The sequence below is a fragment of the Gorilla gorilla genome, chromosome 6 (genome assembly GCF_029281585.2).
Source record: "Gorilla gorilla gorilla isolate KB3781 chromosome 6, NHGRI_mGorGor1-v2.1_pri, whole genome shotgun sequence".
NCBI classification, from domain to species: Eukaryota; Metazoa; Chordata; class Mammalia; order Primates; family Hominidae; genus Gorilla; species Gorilla gorilla.
The window spans coordinates 43,431,897-43,454,187 of record NC_073230.2 but is presented as its reverse complement, the minus strand read 5'-3'; the positions used below and the strand labels follow the sequence as shown (position 1 = coordinate 43,454,187).

The 22,291-nt window shown below is 44.8% G+C and overlaps 1 long non-coding RNA gene across 1 annotated transcript in view; it reads right to left on the bottom strand.

The window, feature by feature from the left end:
• The window catches only part of LOC134758860 (uncharacterized), a 37,900-nt gene extending 16,075 nt beyond the window's left edge, over nucleotides 1-21,825 (bottom strand). The window contains exon 1 of the long non-coding RNA XR_010134522.1: nucleotides 21,729-21,825. This is a non-coding gene — a long non-coding RNA (uncharacterized lncRNA). The remainder of the gene's footprint in view (nucleotides 1-21,728) is intronic.
• Nucleotides 21,826-22,291: the final 466 nt, after the last annotated feature.

Here is a 22,291-nt window from a genome sequence, read left to right as displayed (position 1 = left end):
ACACGAGGTTCTGCTGCTTGAGGACCTGTTGTTTATCTTGTTGAGGGATGAGATGCTTTTGAGAGTGGAAAGGGCCCTATTAACAATGATGCTGGAACAGCAGACATACATGCAGCTTGTCCCAGGCAAACAGGGCACAATGTCTCCTCCTCCACAGGCAGCTAAGCTCCCTAGAACACTTCTGCGCTGCAGGCAGTGCGGACACACGAGTGCACATGTCTGCTGCCCACCCAGCCATGCAGTTGGTGAGGAAAGTGAGGGAGATAGACAGTGGCTCAACATGCATTAAGACAGCTCAGAGGCTGGACAGGCTGGTGTAGATCAATATCCCGCAGAGCCCTCACTGCAGCTGAAGACACGGACCCTTCAAAACAAGCACTGTATTTCCTAAAAGAAACCAGAATTTGGGAGTCAGTATCAAAGGAGGCCTCCAAAGCCTTCCTCATGGAATTACCAAAATGATTCAATCCAGTTCATGAGCCAGTCCATAAATGGTGCTCCTGTGCCAGATGCAGTGACCAGGGCTGGGGACCCAGGAGAAGTAAGGTGCCATCTATGGAGGGGACAAAGCTTCATGCCCATATACACAGGTTAGAGTGACTGGCCTCAGACCAGAGGCAATAGACAAGCCACAGTCTTGGGGGAACCAAGGAGGGAGGGAAGGACTCCACCTGGCAAGGCCAGGGACGCTTGGCCTAGGAGAACTGAGCCTGGAGGCTGGAGTGGGGGCCAGGAAACAGACCAGGAGCGGCGCACTGTCTGCAGAGAGAAGGGGGTACACAGCAGGCTTAGGGACAATCAGTGTGGTTTCAAGAACAAGGTTAATGCATTCAAGGGATGAGCTGAATAGGAGAGAAGAGATTAGGGGCATGTTCCAGGCCTGCCTTCAGTAACTGTGGGGACTGGAGGTGCCCGGTCCCTGGTCTATTCCCTTCTCTTCCTTCCCTGTCCCACCCTGCCAGCATTTCTTAGCACAAATGGTCCATGAGCATGTATATGGACAGGTCAGCCCAATCCCTCCACACCAGCTTGCAGACAGCACCTTGCTGTCCACCCTCAGGCCTACGGTGCATGACTTGCCGCGCAGTCTTCTTTGGAGCAGATGGAGCCAGGCAGGAGGTTCTCACAGAGCTGGGAGCAGGCTCAGGGCGTTGGGACAGGTATTCCAGAATCCCGGGACCTGGCGCATGGTCTTGAAAGGGGTGCAAAGGCTCTGATAAGTAGATCCCCTAAGCCCCAAGGACTCCTGAGAGAGGGGTACCTGGAGAGGACCAGAGCAGGGTCCCCTAAAGTATAGAGCTCAGGGCAGGACTACGATTGCCCAGGACTGAGGGTGGTTCTTACCAGAACTTCTCCAGTCCTTTTGAAAAGGTACCCCCCCGCCCCACCAAGGCCCACTGGTAGGAGGGCCCCTGCCCCCATTCCTCCAAACCCTGACTGCCCTCTCCTTTGCAAGGACTCTAGCCCTGCAGCTGTTCTCAATACCCTCCAGTACAGCCCACTACCAGGGGCATGATCACAAATGTGACCCCCAGGTCTGAGATTGGAGCCTCCTTGCTGGACCTTGGAGAACACTCTCAATTCCGGCAGCTTCCCTCAAGCAGGTGACCATCCTCAGGATCTCACCTAGACGTCCTGTCAAGGCTTTCAACCCTCCCCTGTAAAAACCCTGATGCTCACTTCTACCCACAGGATTCTGATGCAATTAACACAGGAGAAGCCCAAGAGCAGGAATTTGTAAAAGCTTCTGGGGTCACTCTGTATTGAGGACAACCAGAGTGAAGGGTCACCCTCTCTGCCTGCAGTAAGTGTGTTTTTTTTTTTAACACACACACACACACATACACACACACACACATTTGTTTTTTGTTTTAATTAAGAACTCACACACTTTCTGTTCAGAAATGGAAAGTTTTTTGGAGTTCTACAGGAAATGCTCTGTCCCCAAAGCTACACTCATACATTCTTTCTTGAGAAGAAATCTATATATCTCTCCATCCATTCATCACACACAAGGGGCTGTGCCTTGTGCCAGGTACATAGGATACAGCTGTGTGGGCGGCAAGCCACCCAGGCGCCGAGGCAAGGGACAGAGGACACGAGCTGTTCCAGTATAATAAAATATAAAACAAGAATAGTTATACCAGATATAGACCTTAGATATGATTATATATGAATATCATTAATCATTAGTTTGTAGCAAGTACTTTTTATTCCAATATTATAATAATCCTCGCTCTATAATCATAGCCTAGGAAAAACCAGGCCATACAGAGATAGGAGCTGAGGGGACATAGTGAGGTGTGACCAGAAGACAAGAGTGCGAGCCTTCTGTTATGCCCAGACAGGGCCAGCAGAAGGGCTCCTTGGTCTAGCGGTAATGCCAGCGTCTGGGAAGACGCCCGTTGCCAAGCAGACGGTGGTCTAGCAGTAGCCTCAGTGTCAAGGAAAAACACCGGCTGCTTAGCAGACCGGGAAAGGGAGTCTCCCTTTCCCCGGGGGAGTTTAGAGAAGACTCTGCTCCTCCACCTCTTGTGGAGGGCCTGACATTAGTCAGGCTCGCCCGCAGTTATCCGGAGGCCTAACCGTCTCCCTGTGATGCTGTGCTCCAGTGGTCACACTCCTAGTCTGCCTTCATGTTCCATCCTGTACACCTGGCTCTGCCTTCTAGATAGCAGTAGTAAATTCGTGAAAGTACTAATAGTCCCTGATATGTAGAAATAATGGCGTAAGCTGTCTTTCTCTCTGTCTCCTCTCCCTCTCTGCCTCGGCTGCCAGGCAGGGAAGGGCCCCGTGTCCAGTGGACACATGACCCACGTGACCTTACCTATCATTGGAGGTGACTCACATTCTTTACCCTGCCCCTTCTGCCTTGTATCCAATAAATAACAGTGCAGCCAGACATTCGGGGCCACTACCGGTCTCCACGCATTGGTGGTAGTGGTCCCCCGGGCCCAGCTGCCTTTTCTCTTATCTCTTTGTCTTGTGTCTTTATTTCTACACTCTCTCATCGCCGCAAACAGGGAGAGATCCACCGACCCTGTGGGGCTGGTCCCTACACAGCTGTGAACAAGACAGATAGTCCCAGCCCTCAGGGAGGGTCCATTGGAAATGAGGGAGACATGTTAAATGAGGAATCACTCAGTTATGTATTACGCTGCAATTACAATAAGTGTTTCAAATGGAAGACAAGGAAAACCCCTAAGTGAAGGGTATAACTGGACAACCTGCCTAACCAGGAAGGGCCTTCCTTGGAGAATCAACATCAGAGCTGATCAGCAGGACAGACAGGACTCACTGAGGGTAAGGATTGCTGAGGAGTTAGGAGGTATCAGAACATTCTAGGCATGGAGTTCTTGAGGGAGAGGAATCCAAAAGATCAATATGGCTGGAGTGTGGAGAGACAAAGAGAGAGAGGCAGGATGGGGCTGGAAAGCAGAGATCAGACTTGGGCGAGGTGAGGACTCGAGTATGTATCAGTTATCCTTTGCTGTGTAACAAGTTACTGCAAACCTTATCAGCTTCATACAACGAAACTGTATCAGCTTCATACAACGAAACTGTATTATCTCACAGTTTCTGAAGGTGCTAAGTCCAGAGCACCTTAGCCGAGTGGGTCTAACTCAGAGCCTCTCATGAGGTTGCAGTCAAGCCATCTAGGATGTCTCTACCGGGGAGGATCTGCTTCTGAGAGGGCTGCTGCACTTGGCTATTGCCTGAAGTCTTCAGTTCCTCGCTGCATGGGCCTCTCTGTTAGGCCGCCTGAATGTGCTCATGAAGTAGCAGCTGGCTTCTCCCAGAGCAAGGGATCCAGGGGAGAGGAGACCCATGAGGGAAGCCGAAGCCTTTTATCACCTAATCTTAGAGGCAGCAAACCATCCTTTCTGCCATATTTTATTGGTCAGAAGGTATCATGAAGTCCAGTCCACACTAATGGGAGAGTGTCCCATAAGAGTGAGCGTAGCAAGGTGTGGGACCATTTGGGGTCATCTTGGAAGCTGAACCCACAGGCAGCACATTCCGATTTTATTTTCTTTTTTTCCCCGTCTTTTTTATTTATTTACTTTTCGTTTTTCTTTCTTTTGTTTTTTGGAGATGGGGTCTCACTCCATCATCCAGGCTAGAGTGCAGTGGCATGATCTTGGCTCACTGCCACCTCCACCTCCTGGGCTCAAGCCATCCTCCCACTTCAATCTCCCAAGTGGCTGGGACTACCAGCATGTGCCACCACACCTGTCTAATTTTTTGTATTTTTGGTAGAGATGGGATTTTGCCATGTTGCCCAGGCTGGCCTTGAACTCCTGAGCTCAAATGATCTGCCCACCTCGACATCCCAAAGGGCTAGTATTACAGGTATGAGCCACCATGCTCAGCCCCAATTTTCATTTAAAACAAAATCACATGTTCCCAAGGGAATGTTTTGGTATAATAGGAATGTTTTATGTCATGTTTGTGATAGAGGTTATGCAACTGCATACGTTTGTCAAAACTCATCGCACTATGAATCTTCAGTGCATTCTGCTGAGTGATAGAAGTCAGACTCAAAAGGCCATATACTGTGACTTCTGTTTCTGGGAAGGTGGAGTAGATAAACTTTTCCCTATTCTTTTCACTAACTACAAATAAATGCCCTAGACATTATATATATGTGTGTGTGTATATATATATACACATAAAATAAACACAAGATTTATATATATAAAATATATATATTTTACATATGTATGTGTAAAATAAACACAAGATTCTGAAAGACAGAGAGAAGGTGACAGACTGGCTAGACATCTTGGGACCTGAGTGATGACACTGGGTTTTCTTTTTGTCCCTGTATATCCCAGATTTGGAGCTGAAGAGGTGGCCTTCTAGAAACACCAACCATCATAGACAAGAAGAGCCCCAAGAAAGGCCCGTCCTCTCGAAGCCAAAGCACCAGGGAAGGGGCAGCCTAGCAAGACAGAAAACTTTTAGACAATTACTGCTCTGCTCCAGCAAAATTATCATAGAAAAAAACTGTGCTCTCCCCATTCATGCCAGCAAAGACCAAGTGGGGAGCTGGCAGCCAGGCTGTAAGGAGGCTCCTAACACCTGCCCAGAGGTGGTGTCAAAAAAAACCAAGTTGAGGAGCCTGCACTTCCATCCCTGTCAGTTGGAAATGAAACCCCAGCTCTCCAGTGTCAGAGGAAACCCTACAGGGGGCCTGGCCTTCCGTTCACTCCTGGCAGTAATGGGGTGCCCCTTCCCTTCCTCACTGGGGCAGTGTCAGAGGAGGCCAAATGGAGAGGCAGAACCTTCACGGTCTCCTGGCAGTAATGAGGCCACCCCGACCTCGGAGACGAGGGAGTCAGAACTCCCACCCTGCCCCGTAACAAGGAGCCTCCCCACTTGGGTGTCAGCAGAGGCTTGGTGGGGAGCCTGAGCTGTGACCTCCACCTGGCAGTAATCAGGTGGTGCCTTCTGCCTCCCCTGCAGGAGCAGTGCCACAAAAAGCCAGCTACAACAGGAGGTTGAAATCAGAGCCAGAGTCTCATTACATCATATGAAAATGTCTCATTTTCGATTACAAAAATCACTTGGCCTATTGAAGAACCAGGAAAATGTCAAATGTGGAGAAAAAAGACAATCAATAGATGTGAACATTAAGATGACTGAGATGCTAGGATCATTAGACAAAAATTTTAAAGAAGCCCTGATAGAAATACCTCAGTGAACAATAAAAATGAAAAACTTTTGCTCTACAAAGATCCTGTTAAGAGAATGAAAAGACAGGCTGCCAGAGTGACAGAAAATAGTTGCAAATCACATATGTGACAAAAAATGAATAACTAAAAAATACATATAAAATTAACCTGGCTATTTAAAAAAAATTTTGTAGAGAAGTGGTTCTCACTTTGTTGCCCAGGCTGGTCTTGAACTGTTGAGCTTAAGCGACCCTCCTGCTTTGGCCCCTGTATTTGTCCATTTTCACCTTTCTGATAAAGACATACCCAAGACTGGGCGATTCACAAAAGAAAGAAGTTGAATGGACTCACAGTTCCACATGGCTGGGGAGGCCTCATAATCATGGAGGAAGGTGAAAGTCACACCTCACGTGGTGGCAGACAAGAGAAGAGAGAGAAGGGAAAGTAGAAACCCCTTATAAAACCATTAGATCTTGTGAGACTTAATGACTACCACCAGAACAGTATGGGGGAAACTGTCCCCCCGATTCGGTCATCTCCCACTGGGTCCCTCCCACAACGCATGGGAATTATGGGAGTACAATTCAAGATGAGATTTGGGTGGGGACACAGAGCCAAACCATATAGCCCCCCAAAGTGCTGGAACTACAGGCATGAGCCACTGTGCCTGGCCTATTTTTAAACTCTCAAAGCTCAACAGTAAAAAAGAAAACAATCCAAGTAGAACATGGACAAAAGATGTCAAGAGACATTTTACCAAAGAACATACACAGATATCACAGAAAAAGATGGGTAGCATCATAAGTCACTAAGGAAATGCAAATTACAGCCACAATGAGAGACCAACATGCACATATCAGAACGGCTAAAATAAAACATAGTGACAACACCAAATGCTTTCCAGGGTGCAGAGAGATTGGATCCCTCATGTGTTGCTGGTGGGAATGTAAAACAGTACAACCACTCTGGAAAACAGTTTGACAGTTTCTTTAAAAACTAAACATGCAACTACCATATGACCAGCAACTGTTACAGGCATTTATCCCAGAGAAATGAAGACTTTGGTCTACACAGAAAACTGTATACAAATGTTTGTAGCAGCTTTATTCATAGGAGCCCCAAACTGGAAACAACTCAGATGTCTTTCTATGGGTGAATGATTACACAAATTGTGCTACCTCCTACCATGGGATACCACTCAGCAATAAAAAGGGACTAAATATTCATGCACTCAACAACCCGGATGACTCTCCAGAGAATTATGCTGAGTGAAAAAAAGCCAGTCCTTAAAGGTTCCATACTGTATGATTCCACTTACAAAACATTCTTGAAATGATAAAATTATAGAAATGGAGAAACAAGTAGTGTTTGCCAGAGGCTACGAAGGGAGTAGGAGTGAAAAGGACGCAGATGCAGTCATAAAAAGTCAACAGTGGCCGGGTGCGGTGGCTCACGGGTGTAATCCCAGCACTTTGGGAGGCCGAGGCCAGGGGATCACCTGAGTTCAGGAGTTTGAGACCAGCCTGGCCAACATGGTGAAACCCTATCTCTACTAAAATACAAAAATTAGCCAGACTTGTTGGTGGGTGCCTGTAATCCCAGCTACTTGGGAGGCTGAGGCAGGATAATTGCTTGAACCTGGGAGGTAGAGGCTGCAGTGAGCCGAGATTGTACCACTGTACTCCAGCCTGGGTGACAGAGTGAGACTCGGTCTCAGAAAAAAAAAAAAAGAAAGGTCAACAGAGGGATCTCTGTGATGATGGAAATCCTCTATGTCTTGACTGTATCAATGTCAATATCCTGGTTGTGATATTATCCTGTACTTTGGTAACATGTTACCACTGATAAAACTGAATAAAGGATATAGGGGATCTCTCAGAATCATTTCTTACAATTGTGTGTGAATCTACAGTTATTTCAGAATAAAAAGGCAGCATATGTTATCACTTCACTTATATGACACTCTGGAAAAGGGAAAACTATAAGAACAGAAAGTAGATCTCCATCTTCCAGGAGCTGGGGTGGGCTGACTTGTAGTTGGCCACGAAAGGGCAGGTGGAAATTTTGGAGTGATAGAAATGTTCTACATCTTGATTGCAGTGGCGGTTACATGAGTGTGCGATTCACAGAACTCACAACTGTTCACTAAAAAGGATGTGTTATATTGTATGTAAATTATACCTCAATACAGCTGTTTTTAAAAAAGATCACGGCCAGGGACAGTGGTTCATGCCTATAATCCCAGCACTTTGGGAGGCTGAGGCAGGTGGATTACCTGAGGTCAGGAGTTCAAGACCAGCCTGGCTAACATAGTGAAACCCTGTCTCTACTAAAAATACAAAAAATTAGCTGGGTGTGGTGGTGGGCGCCTGTAATCCCAGCTGCTCGGGAGGCTGAAGCAGGAGAATCGATTGAACCTGGGAGGCAGAAGTTGCAGTGAGCCAAGATCGCACCACTGCACTCCAGCCTGGGCTACAGAGCCAGACTCTGTCTCAAAAAAAAATTTTTTTAATAAATAAATAAATAATTAAAAAGATCACGTGCCCAAAGCACTGATTTTCCCCATCTTTTTAGTCTCTGAACTCTTTTTCCCATGAAATCTTATATGGATTTTTAAAACTCTGTAAAACAGATAAAATTGAGACCTCTACTTAAGTTGCGTAGGGGACGTCCTGTTGATTCGCTTCCTCCACCCCAGGCAGCCCCCAGCACCCTCGGAAGAGTTGAAGCAGGGCCATTGAATCCTCTGGTTCTGTGGTTGTGGGACCTGAGGCGGCAGCTTGGGGAAAAAGGCTTCGATCCATGAACTGAGCTTCCTAATCAGCAACGTGGAAACTAAAGCCAGCTCCACACAGCAGCATGTGAGGTAAGGAATCTTCACCGTGAACTGAGAGCTTCACTGCATGGTGCAGGGGAAGGGCCGGCAGGAGCCGCGTTAGTATTCAATAACTAAGCTCCGCGAGGCACCAGCATGGTGCCACTGAACTCCATGGGAGGCAGCCCAAAGGCACTTAAATGAAAATCGGGCCAGGCAAGGTTGCCTTGGCTGATGATGGCAGAGAAGGCCATGGGAACGAGTCCCAGGAGAGAGAGCTGCAGTCATCACACGTGGGCTGGCCCCTGCCAGCTGCAGCCCCCACACACTGCTTTCTGTCTGTCCCTTGCTCCAAAAGGACCCTGAGAATTGCTTATCTTACAATTAGTTTAGAAGCAAGAGGCTCTCTTGAGGCATCTACATTTTTTAGCTTCATCTTTAAAGAGAATCTTCTAGAGAGGATTCCTGTGGGTGCTTCTAGGATTTGCTCTATCACTTTCTGAATGATCCCAGTGAATCCTGCCTCTGCGATTTACCCCAGCTTCGCAGCTGTTACCTGTGTAGTCTCCTGCTCTTGGGTGCTTCTTTCCTGAATCCATTTTAGCTGACGGAAATTTGTGAATTTGGTGTTGACAGGAGGGTTTCCGAAGAACGGACTTCCCAGAGGGCAGAGCCAGGCCACTGGATTCTAACAGCCAGGGGCTTGGGGTTGGGGGCACCCTCCTTTGCCAGACGCACAGTTCTGTTGGCTCCTTCTGTCCCTAGACATATGCTGCAGAGGAATGTGTTTGGAGACAGAAGCCGCCTGATCACCATGGTGATGAAGACATGCTGCTTGCGCGGTACAGGGCTCATTATATATTTAGCAGTAGCAATTAGCTGGGCTGCAGTTGGCATTCAGTTGGAGCACATTACTGGCTGGAATGAGCATCCTGAAGAAGGTGCAATCCCCAGAGAAGGGCCTAGATGAGATTTTGATGAGATCTGAAGACCATCCTGTGACATAATCCAATCTTCCTAGCCAGCCAGGTTTAGGAAGGCAGATGGTAGGGCCAGCCTGTCCTGGATCTGGAATCAGAAGTTCTGACTGTCAGGCCTTGTCACTTGGAAGCTGGTTCCCGTGTGTTAGGCACTATGCTGGGGTGTGTGCATCTCCACGGGATCTTCCTAACAACCCCCAAAGGCAGGCATTCTTGTCCCTGTTTTACAGATGGGAACTGGGGCTCAGAGAAGGTAAGTGAATTGACCAGTCTATGGCAGAGCTGAGAAAAGAACACAGTCCGTCCTACCCTAAAGCTACCCTCTCTAATTCTCTGGTTTTTAAATCTGAAAATTAGGGATAACCAAAGGTCTCACTCTTCTTGGTACATTTAAAGAAAAATTAGGAAGAGATGCCAAAAGAAGGTGGATGGGTCTGGCTGTAGCTACAGGAGCTGAAGGGAATGAGAGCAGGAGAGCAAGTTGGTTCCGGAGGTGAGAAGGCTCTGAGCAGTGAGAGGGTGGCTAGACTTCCCAGGCCAGGAGTGAGCAAACCCTAGGGACATGGAGGAGGAACTGGCCCTGAAGCAGATGGACAGAAGAGTGAGCCCAGAAACCAACAGGGCCCCTGGGAGCCTGGCATGTGTCTTCCATTAACAGGGGGCATTTCACAGCTGGGGAAAGAAGATTCTTCCAGCTGTGGCATTGGAAAGACAGGCTAGCTAGGAAGGATGACACAGAACTAGCAGCCCAGACTGAGGGTTTACTATGTCCCAGTCACTGTTCTTTGCTTTACAGTCTTATTGACTTCTTACTGCGCAATTATGAAATACATTCCATGGTTATTCCCATTTCACAGAAGAGGAATTGAGGACACAGAGGATATTAGACACTCACCTAATGTCACACAGTTTGTATTCACACCCGGTTGTCTTTGGATTCCCAAGACCACTGTTAGGAAATATGGCCAGAGCCCTATCTCCCTTCCAACATCAGATCAGAGTAAATTCCCAAAGGAAATAATATTTTAATATAAGGAATAAAACCATGGAAGTTTCAGAGAAAACATGGCTGAATATTTTTATAACCTTCAAGAGGGAGAGGCCTTTCCAGCGTGACAGGAAAGCTAGAAACCATAAAGGAAAAGATTGATAAATTTGGCTACAAAAAATTTTAAAACTTCTCTGTTATCATTAGAACATCATAAACAAAGGCAAGACATGTAACCACAACCTGAGAAAACATACATTATATATTACAAAATCCTAATATCCTAAATAAGTAAAAAGTTTCTACAAATCAATGAGAAAATAATGAACAAGCCAAGAGTGAAAAGGACATAAACAGGCATTTTGTAGAACAGGAAACACAATATGAGAATTAAGAAATTCAAACTAAGGCCAGGTGTGGTGGCTCACACCTGTAACCCCAACACTTTGGGAGGCCAAGGCAAGCGGATCACCTGAGGTCGAGAGTTCGAGACCAGCCTGACCAATTTGGAGAAACCTCGTCTCCACTAAAAATACAAAATTAGCCGGATGTGGTGGAGGGCGCCTGTAATTCCAGCTACTCGGGAGGCTGAGGCAGGAGAATCACTTGAACCCAGGAGGTGGAGGTTGTGGTGAGCTGAGACTGTGCCATTGCACTCCAGCCTGGGCAACAAGAGTGAAACGTGAAACTCTGTCTCAAACAAACAAACAAACAAACAAAAATTCAAACTTAAACAAGGACATCAGTTTCATCTATAAGAATTACAGGCTGGGCGCGGTGGCTCACGCCTGTAATCCCAGCACTTTGGGAGGCCGAGGCGGGCGGATCACAAGGTCAGGAGATCAAGACCATCCTGGCTAACATGGTGAAACCCCGTTTCCACTAAAAAATACAAAAAAATTAGCCAGGCATGGTGGCGGGTGCCTGTAGTCCCAGCTACTCGGGAGGCTGAGGCAGGAGAATGACGTGAACCCAGGAGGCGGAGCTTGCAGTGAGCCAAGATCACGCCACTGCACTCCAGCCTGGGTGACAGAGCAAGACTCCATCTCAAAAAAAAAAAAAAAAAAAAAATTACAAAGATGTTTTTCAATGACTGATACTTGATGTCAATGAGGGTGTGGGCATCATGTCTGCCCATGTAAAACTAATGCACAACTTAGCACTATCCTAAAATATGCCTATCCTTCCATGTGGAAGTCCCACTTCTGGGAATGTATACTGCAAAATTCTCAGACGAGTTCATTAAGATATATGTGCAAGGATTTTTTTCTACTCAACTTGCTTATAAAAGGGAAAACCCAGAAATAATAATAAGTCAATCAACAAGTTATACACCCAAAAAACAGAATGATGAGTAATTTGTGAACTGACATTGAGAATGGCCAAGAGGTATTGTTAAGTTAAAAAGGAAGCAAATTGCAGAAGAGTATGTCCAGTGAGCACCCAAATTTGTTGGTCATACTAAATTAATAACATTTTAAGATAATATATACATAGGAAGTAATCAAAGCAACCATTTCTGGTGATTAGGTTGGGGTATTTGAGGGACTTTCACGTCCTTTGTTTTGTTTGTTTGTTTGTTTGTTCGTTTGTTTGAGATGGAGTTTTGCTCTTGTTGCTCAGGCTGGAGTGCAATGGCTTGATCTCAGCTCACTGCAACCTCTGCCTCCCGGGTTCAAGCGATTCTCCTGCCTCAACCTCCCGAGTAGCTGGGATTACAAGCGCCTGCCACCATGCCTAGCTAATTTTTGTATTTTTAATAGAGACGGGGTTTCACCATGTTGGCCAGGCTGGTTTCGAACTCCTGACCTCAGGTGATCCACCCGCCTCAGCCTCCCAAAGTGCTGGAATTACAGATGTGAGCCATCCCGCCCGGTCTGGGACTTTCACATTCTACGTAATTCAACTCTGCATGTTCAAAATATTTTGAACCCGGAATTACAGTTGTAATCATAAATAATAATAAAGATATAAATGACCATGGGTTATTAACATCCCACTGGTGCCTCTGCACAACCCTTGGGAGACAAGCCATTGCCTCTTAAGTGGGACAAAATCTTTTGATAATAATATTTCAGTTCAAAATAGTAAGTAATTAAGACATTTTAAAAAATCTAAAATACTGCCATTAATCAAATAATTCATTTTACAACAATGAAACTACATTTTTGAAACAGTGAGATTGTTTTTCTTTGCTGAATTATTTGGAACTCAACAAACAAATGTTCTCTAAGCAGGGTGTTTAACAGCACATAGTCAAGCTTTTCTTTCCCCGCCGCCAAGTTCTGTCTTCCAAACTGCAGTCATTCAGCTGGTTTGCAAAGAGAAGAAGATCAACTTGAGGTTCAAGCCAGGACTTGGAGGTGGTAACCACTGTGAGGTGCGGGCCCTAAAACCACCCCATACCTGAATAAGACACACTAATTATGATATTCCAATGTGGTGGTGGTGGGGGGCAGTCTGAGAGGCAACTATGCAAATAAGATACCCAAACATTGGTTTCATAACCCTTAACTCCTCATCAGAATCAGGAGTGAAAAGGCTGATGGCAAGGACAGGTAGGGCTTTTGAAAAGGACTTTCAGCAGCGCTCTCTGTGTGCTGAGTCCCTCCCACTGGGTGCTTGGAAGCCTACTCTGCGTCTCAAGGCTTTGGAAGAGGGGCTTTAATGGGAGGGCTCAGAGTCTCCCTCTGTCTCCGCTGCCACCCACCACAGTAGCAAAGGCATAGTGACTCTCCGAAGGCAAAGGATACTGCCAAATGGGGGCCATATGGCAAAGACCGCTGTGGAGTTTCATCAGATCGTCTGAGGAGCAGCCTAGAGAAGAGAACAGGTGGAAGAGAAGCTGAAGGATCCTGAGGGGCTGCAGAGCAGCAGCAACCAGTCAGCCAGAGACAAACCCATGCCCTCTGTCAAAAGAGCTGCAATTAAGAAGCCTCTAGATGCCGAAATTTTCAAAGAATCAAGGAAACAGCCCTGTGCCATCCACCAGCACACACCATACACCATACAGGAAACAAGTCAGCTGTAAACATCAGGGAGGCCCAGAAAGCAGGAAACCAAGAAGAGCATCCCAGCCAAGTAAGGACCCTCCCACCCCTCTCTGCCCCTCCATCCCACCGGGAGCTCCACTGCAGAGGGGGTTCTGAAATGCAGTTAGCTGGTGGAGAAAACTGAGCACAGCTCTTTCTCCAGCTCAGGTTTTCTGTGAGCTTTGGGCAGCGGGGAATCAGGCAAAGCCTTCTCTTTGCAAGAAATGAGAGCTTGGACCATTACGTGCAAGTGGCCCTTTCTAATTCCTGAACTGAACCAGCATTTAGCAACCAGATCTGATGGTAGAACTGGGGATTATCAGTGCCCAGAAGCCATGGGTCTGCCTGAATGTTCATCTAGGCACTGAGGAAAGTTAAAGGCACAGGCAAAGAACAAACTGAAGTGGCTTTGGGAGGGCACCCCGTGAGTCTTGCTGCTCAGGACACTGACTAAGCCATATGAAAGCCGGTAGCTACCATACTCACAGAGTTTCCAGGAGACAGAGAGCAGGATGACATACATAGAAATGAACTCAATTGTGTGAGATGCCTATTAACACAGGGAACAGAAAGAAGGGGCAGGTGGTTCACTCTGTCTGAGGAGATGGATGAAGTCTTCAGAAGGGAAGGAGGTTTCGGTGGAATCCTAAAGGTAGAATGGAAGTTTGCCAGGTGGAGAAAGAAAAACCACCTTTCAGAGAAAGGCTCTGCATGTGCAAAAGCCCAGAGGGTGTCCAGGTAACTGCAAGGTGCTCACTGTGGAAAAGTGGGAGCGGGCAGGCTGGGAGCAAAGCAGAGAGGGGACCTGCTAGGAGTGCAGACATCACACAGGGCCTGCGGAGAACTAATGAGATCATTAAAGACGGCAGGAAAGGAGGGCAGGCACACGATCAGATCTGTGTTTCAGAAAGATCAAACCAGCTAAAGTCAGAAGCTCAACATGGAAACCCAGTTAGGAGCTACTGCACCCATCTAGGCAAAAGATGATGATGGTGTGAATACACAAAACTTTGTGACTATACTAAAAAGCACTGAATTGTGTACTTTAAAGGGGTGAATATGTGGCATATGAATTGTGTCTCAGTAAAAACAGACAATGAGGGCCTACACTAAGATTGAAATAATGAGGATGAAAAGAAGGCTATAGGTCAAGTACAGTGGCTCATGCCTGTAATTACAGCATTTGGGGAGGTCAAGGCAGAAGGAATGCTTGAGCCCAGGAGTTTGAGACCAGCCTGGGCAACATAGCAAGACCATGTCTCTACAAAAAATACAAAAATTATCTGGGCATGTTGCCACACACCTGGGGTCCCAGCTACTCAGGAGGCTGAGTCAGGAGGATAGCTTTAACCTTGGGAGGTTGAGGCTGTGGTGAGTCGTGATCATGCCACTGCACTCTAGCCTGGGCAAGAGAGCGAGACCCTGTCTCTAAAAATAAGAATAAAAATTAAAAAGAAAAGAAGGCTATAGATGCCAGAAACATCTAAACAATGGAATAGTTTTCCAACTTACAATATCAGAACCATATTAATGAACTAGAGACTTACCAAGAACTGCTGATTTTATTCTGTAACCCAGATTCTTATTTGTTGTCTTTGCAACACGATGAAAATGTTATTTTCTTAGCAGTTATATATAACATCCAGGCCTCAAGGAAATCCCCTCCATGGGGTGTGAGACTCCTTCGAACTGCCTGCTGTTTAGTAATTTTTTTTTCCTTGTCTTGAAAACAGCTGAGATTAACAGTCTTCTGTGCTGGCTGCAGGGGGTGATGGGTTGTAATAATACTTTGATTGTTTATTATATGCCGTGAAGTACACGAAATGCTTTACATTTATTTATTTATTTATTTAAGATGAAATTCACATGACTTACAGTTAACCATTTTAAAGTGTGCAATTCAATGACATTTAAGGCATTCACAGTGTTATGCAATCATCACCTCTCTTGAGTTTCAAAACTTTTTCATCACCCCAGAACATTCCACACCCATTAGATGGTCACTTCCCATTCAGCCCTCCCCATTCCCTGACAACCACTAACCTGTTTTCTACCTTTACGGAATTGCCTATTCTGGATATTTCTTATACAAAGAATCATACAATATGTACCTTTTGTGTCTGGCCTTTTTCACTTAACATCATGTCTTCAAGTTCATAGATGTTATAGCTGATACCTGTATTGTGTTTACTTTTTGTGGCTGAATAATATTCCACTGTACGGACATAGCACAATTTGTTTACCCATTCACCCACTCATGGTGTATATATTATTAACTCATTTAATCCACGTTACAATCCTATGATGATTTTTTGTTTGTTTTTTACAGAATGGAAAACTGAGGCACAGAGAGGTGACGTGACTTGTCCAGGGTCACACAAGTAGGATGAAGTAGCACAGGGATTGGAACCCAAGCAGTTTGCTCCCTTAACCACGATGCTTCTCCATGAAATAGCTGTCTTTGTTTGAAGTCAGAAAGTGAGACTCTACAGACACATATGGAAAGCTAAAAACAGCAATAATGATAAAGTGAGTGGAACTGTTGTAAATTGTGGTTATTTGTTTCTGAGGGGGGGGGAGAAAATTTTTTAAAAAGGGAAGGGAAGGGAAGAGCGAGGAGTCAGTAGGAGAGAAAGGGCTAGGGGTGCCATGTGAGGGGCTGCAATGGTGAGAATTCCATAGCACAGACACAAATTTTAAATAGTTGCAGCAAATTTCTGCTACATGCACCTATTTGTTTTCTTCATTATGTTGGAGGGACTGAGAAAGCAGAAGAAAGCTCTGTGACCCTGGGTTGGATCAAAGGAACAGCAGAAATGAAGAACAGCCGCCAGATGCAGAGAGGAGAACAAAACTTGGCAAAGAAACGAATTTAGAGAAGAGTTGATACTAAAAAACCTCCAGGAATTCGGATAAATCTTGCCACAGCTCTGTACTTCTACAATCAATGGGAAAATATTTGAATCAATCTTATCTAACTCTGAAAAGGTCCTGAGACCCCAGTTGATATCTAGGTTACACCGTATGAGTTAAAAACACCACATCTTTGCAATGAGGAGCTGCCTGGCATAGCTCTCCGTGAGGCACTGGGATGATGCCACTTTCTCATAAACACACAGGTGTCAGACCCTCTCCCACTGGCTGCTGGGGGAGATGGGGCAGATGGAAACTTGGCTGAGTCTGTAAGGAACCCGTGGAGTCAGGGTTAGAGAAACCTTCACAACTCCTCTTTTGGAGGCCACCAAAATCCACAGAGGTCCAAGAACCAAAGATTAAGCTCTTTAGTTGCAGAAAGTCTAAATCAGTCATGAAAACTAGGCCCCAACCCAGATATCTGAAGGCAAAATATGGAATCAGGGGTCTTTAAGCCTCCTGGGAACACTGTGGAACAGCCACTTGTGTGTGCACCCAGTGATGAAGGACTGGTCTTGTACAGTCAAGCAATGATGAATGAATTATCTATTCAAGCCAAGAAACTAAGTCATAATCATTAATACTGTAACAGACTAACTCCTGGCTCATCCTCATGGGCCATTAGCAGTCCCAAGTACATACAGTGAGAAACACCATCCTTCTAGATAAAGACTAGGGAAGGAGATAACTCAGCAGTTTTCTGCCATAATGGGGATCTGAATAATACAAATATTTGACATTTGTAGATGGTGTGCAATGATCTCAATCCTCTTATCTAAGCCTTGCTGGAGACAGCACTTGTAACATCTACATGATTTTTCATCTTCTCTCCCTTCCTCTACTTTGGTGAATGTGTTCACCAATAGAACTGTCTGAGAAAAGGGGATGAAAGGAGGGCAGACAAATAGCCATCCATAAACAGGATGACCAGTTTCCGTGTCACCAAAAGCCATCCATCCTGTGTAGTGTCAAGATCCTTGTAAGCCACTGCTATGTTTTAAGCAGGCAATGTTGATATCAGACCCAGCAGTGATGAAGCTCTTGTTCTTAAATTCCACATGCAAAAGAGGCACACAATTCTTTTGTATTTATATTTATACATGTTACATTTATTTAATGTTTCCATTATCAGACTCTTAAAAGTAATGAAAAACTATTAAATCTATTAAATATCAATTTGCCAACTGTAGCGAGGAATAGCCACCACTGACATGGCCTAGACAGTGTGTGACCTTTTGGAACACTCAGATTGCTTTCCCAAGTGCCCGCAAGTGGGAGGAGAAAGGAAACGTGCTATACAGATGCTGCTTCCTCCCTGGTCTACCTCCTCACTCTATGGTTTGATATCAAATGTTCTGTGTCTTGAGATGAAATTCAATGGGTAGGTCAGAGCTGGCTGGTTCATAGCAGCAGCTTGACTTGGCAGCAAATTGAACCTGTTTGGAATGTGGAGAGATAAAGTTTACAAAATGGGTATACTCAGAGTGTATTACTTATTTGATTTCACTGTCTGGTTTGATTCCTTACATCCTCCCTATGATAGGCAGAAAGTGGTACTATTATCCCAATTGTACAGAAAGTGTTACTGAAGCTTATGAAGGTTACAGAATAGTTCAAATTCAGAACCATGCTTTAAATCCAAGTAACTGCAAGGCCAGTGCTCTTTCTATGCCCTCTCTTCCTCATTTCCTCTTGTCCCAAAAGGGGGCTAAATGTGGCCCCTGTCAGATACTGTACCTCTTTTCTTTCCTGCTACCCTGATCCCTTATTTACTGATGAATTATTTATTCTCTGAGCATTTTCTCCCCAATATATTTAAAAACAAAATTTTTAATTGTGGTAAAATATACATAACATAAAATTTACCGTCTTTTTTTTTTTTTTTTTTTTTTTGAGACGAAGTCTTACTCTGTTGCCCGGACTGAAGTGCAATGGTGTGAGCTCAGCTCACTACAACTTCCACCTCCCAGGTTCAAGCAATTCTCATGCCTCAGGCTTCCGAGTAGCTGAGATTACAGGCATGTGTCCCCATGCCTGGCTAATTTTTGTATTTTTAGTACAGATGGGGGTTTCAGTATGTTGGCCAGGCTAGTCTTGAACTCCTAGCCTCAAGTGATCCTCCCGCCTCAGCCTTCCAAAGTGTGGGATTACGGGCATGAGCCACCGTGCCTGGCCAAAATTTACCATCTTAACCACTTTTAAGTATAGAGCTCAGTGATATTAGGTGCATTTACATTGTTGTGCAGCAGTATACACTATTTGTCTTAGTCCATTTTGCATTGTTGTAAAGGAATACCCGAGGCTGGGCAATACGGTTCTGCCAGGCTTTATAGGAAGCATAGCACCAGCATCTGCTTCTGGTGAGGGCCTCTGGAAGCTTCCACTCATGGCGGAAAGGGAAGAAGAGATGGCATCAAGTGACAAGAGAGGAGGAAAGACAGGGAGGACGGAGGTGCCAGACTCTTTAACAACCAGATCTTGAGGGAACTGAGAGTGAGAGTTCACTCAGTCCCTCAAGAATGGCACCACTTTGGGAGGCCAAGATGGGCGGATCATGGCCCCCATGACCCAAACACCTCGCTTTAATCCCCCCTTCTAAGGGATCAAATTTCAACATGAGATTTGCAGGGGAATAATATCCAAACTATATTGCTATTCTTAATTCCTTAATAGATTTTAAATAAAACAAGAAAGAAATTCTGGGCTTTAGAACTTGTCATCTCTCCTGTTTACAAAACAAATGGAAATAATAATTTTTAATAGTCACAAGGCACAAATTCCTTGTGTAAATTGCCCTGGTGGACAGCTCCAGTCACCTCTTGACTGAGCCCTTTCCTTGAGGCCCCACTGCCACAGTCCACCTGGCTGAACTCAGCCCTGCTGGGTTCAGTCTCTACAACCTCGTGTTGGATATGTTGGTCCCTGGACCAAAATCTTTAATGGTTCTTCATATTCTACAGAAGAAAGTCTGTACTCCTGAGGTTAGTTCTTGTGAATCTTCCTACACTGACTCCAGTGTTGTGACATTGTTTCACTCGCTCCCATCCATTCCCAAGCCTCTTCACATTTGTTACTTTCCTTTATAAAGACAAATCTAAGAACTCACTTTCACAGTCTTTCTTGCAGCTATTAATAACTTCAAGAAAAACTTTTATGTTCCTAATAACAAGAATGAAAGCAACCCAGGCCACCTCTACATCTTTCTTCTTGTCTTGAGTGAGTATGTGATGCCGGGAACTATGCAGCCGTTTTGTGACTGTGAAGCAGAAAGCATGAAGGATACACAGGGTTTTGATGACATTGTAGGAGAGCTAGAGAGCACCTCCAATCCTCCTTTTAGCTATTAATGAGTTCTTTACCTGGATCTAGAAACTATATTGACATCAGGCATATTAACAAGAGAAAAGTATACAAAGTTTATTAGTTTTACTACATGTCTATGGGGACTTCACAAGAGAGTGAAGCCTGAAGAACTGGCCAAAGCCAGATGCTTTTATACTTTTTAGAAAAAGAGCAATAAATTTTAGAAGAAGTGACAGAACAAAGAAAATGTGGCCAGGGCAGCAAAATTGTCTAGGGAAGTCACTAGTAGATATATGTGAGGGAGTATACAATAGGTGGAAGATAAACATTGCTTTGTTAGGTATGTTTATTCAGGTTCATTGTAGCATTCAATTCCAAGTCTCTGGTGATAAGGGCTATTTCCTCACCCTGGTGTGGAGAGGGTACTCCTCCCAGAGGAATTTTTATAGCTTGCTACATGCAGGAAGAGATAGGTCAGCTCGTCCTTTCTGAAACTACAATTTCTCAATGTTTTCAACTCAAAATAATCAATATGCCAGTTGAGCGTATTTGGGGATGGCATGTCCTTCACTCCTTTCACATCAAATCCCTGCCCCAACCCTGCACTGCCTACCTCCAACCTCTTAAGTGAGAAAAATCATCCTTTATTTGCGTAAGCCTTTATTAGTTTTCTGACTGATTTCACTAACCAATACATATATTCTTTCTCTAAAAATACAAATAAACAAATAGAATTACTATTTTGGAAAATGATTGAGTCAAGGAGTATCACTGGCTCCTGAAACCATTTGGCAAAAGTTGATGGCAGAATTTTATAATAGAGGATCAGGCTGGCAACACCTGAACCCCCAGTCAAACTGCATATCACAAAAGAGCAACAATTAGACAATTATACACACCTGGCATGTACAATTGTGAGTATACAATACTAATTACACAGAGTTTTTGCCAAAAAATTGAACTGGAATCTGATCAAGACCCTAAACTGAATTATTAAATTACAGAAAATACGGGAGAACCAGGAACAAGTTACAGGATACCATCAGAAAAATCCAGAATGTGAGAAGTTCTCTAGAGCATATCATGATTCTTCAATAGATGATGTTGACAAGGGAAATAAAAAGAGGGAACCTTTTGATTGGAAGAATTAGGAGACATATCAATCAAATGCAGTGTGCCAACCCTGTCTGTGTAGTACCTGTTTAAGACAAATCTACAATTAAAAAATCTTATCAGAACAATCTGGGGGAATTTGAACACCAACTGGATATTTGAGGTTATTGAGGAGTTACTGTTAATTTTTAGCTATAACAAGAGTATTGTGTTTTTTTTAAAAAAAAGAACTGAGTCCTTGAGATACTGCAGTAGAATCCCAATTAATAAAGACAGAAGGATTGACGGAAATAGAAAATTACCATGTGGCAAACACAATAATAATAGTTGCTGCAGGCAACAATCATTAGTAGATTCTAAATTCAGTGAATAAAAATAAAAAGAAATGGGATATGTACATGGTCTCACAATATCTTCCCACAATTGCAAAGAAAAATAATTTTACAGATAAATCTACAGTCACTACTTGTATTAGTATCCTATTGCTGTGGTATCAAATTACCAGAAGAATCTTAGTGGCTTAAAACAACACAAATGTAGTGTCTTGCAGTTCTGGAGGTCAAAAGCCAAAAATGAGTCTCTCTGGACTAAAAGCAAGGTGTCAGCCAGGCTGCATTCCTTGTGGAATACCCAGGGAGAACCTGGTTCCTATCTTTTGCGGCTTTTAGAGGCTGACTGCATTCCTTGGCTTATGGCCCCGCATCACTTTGACCTCTGCTTCCATCATCACACCTCCTTCTCTGACTCAGACTCACCTGCCTCCCTTTTCACTTATAAGAACTCTCCTGAATATGTTGGGGCTGCCTGGATAATCCAGGATAATCTCCCAATTTTAGTCTGTTTGGGCTACTATAGCAAAGTCCTATAGGCTGGGTGGCTTATCAACCACCGAAATTTCTTTCTCACATTTCTGGAGGCTGGAAGTCCAAGATCCAGGTGCTGGCAGACTCAGTGTCTGGTGAGGGCCTGCTTCTTGGTTCACAGGCAGCTCTCCTCTGGCTGTGTTCTTACATGGTGGAGTGGCAAGAGAGCTCTCTGGGGTCTCTTTTATAAGAGCACCAATCCCATTTATAAGAGTTCTGTCCTCATGACCTAATAACATTCCAAAGCCTCCACCTCCTAATACCATCACACTGAGGGTTAAGATTTCAACAGATGAATTTGCCAGGGGGAGGAGGGGGGAGGGACACGAACATTGCCTATACCACTCCCCATTTCAAGATCTTTAACTTAATCACGTCTGCAGGATCCCTTTGGCCATGTAAAGTAGCATATTCACAGGTTCTGGGGATAAGGATATGGACATCTTTGGGGATATTATTCTGCCTACCATACCACTCTAACCAACTGATCAGCATTCACATTGGTAGTAATGAGACATAGTGATACCTTGTGCCTGCTGATATGCTGCCCTGAGAAGGGCACAACATCGTTTCTGTAGTATTCTTGCCAAAAATGCATAACCTCAA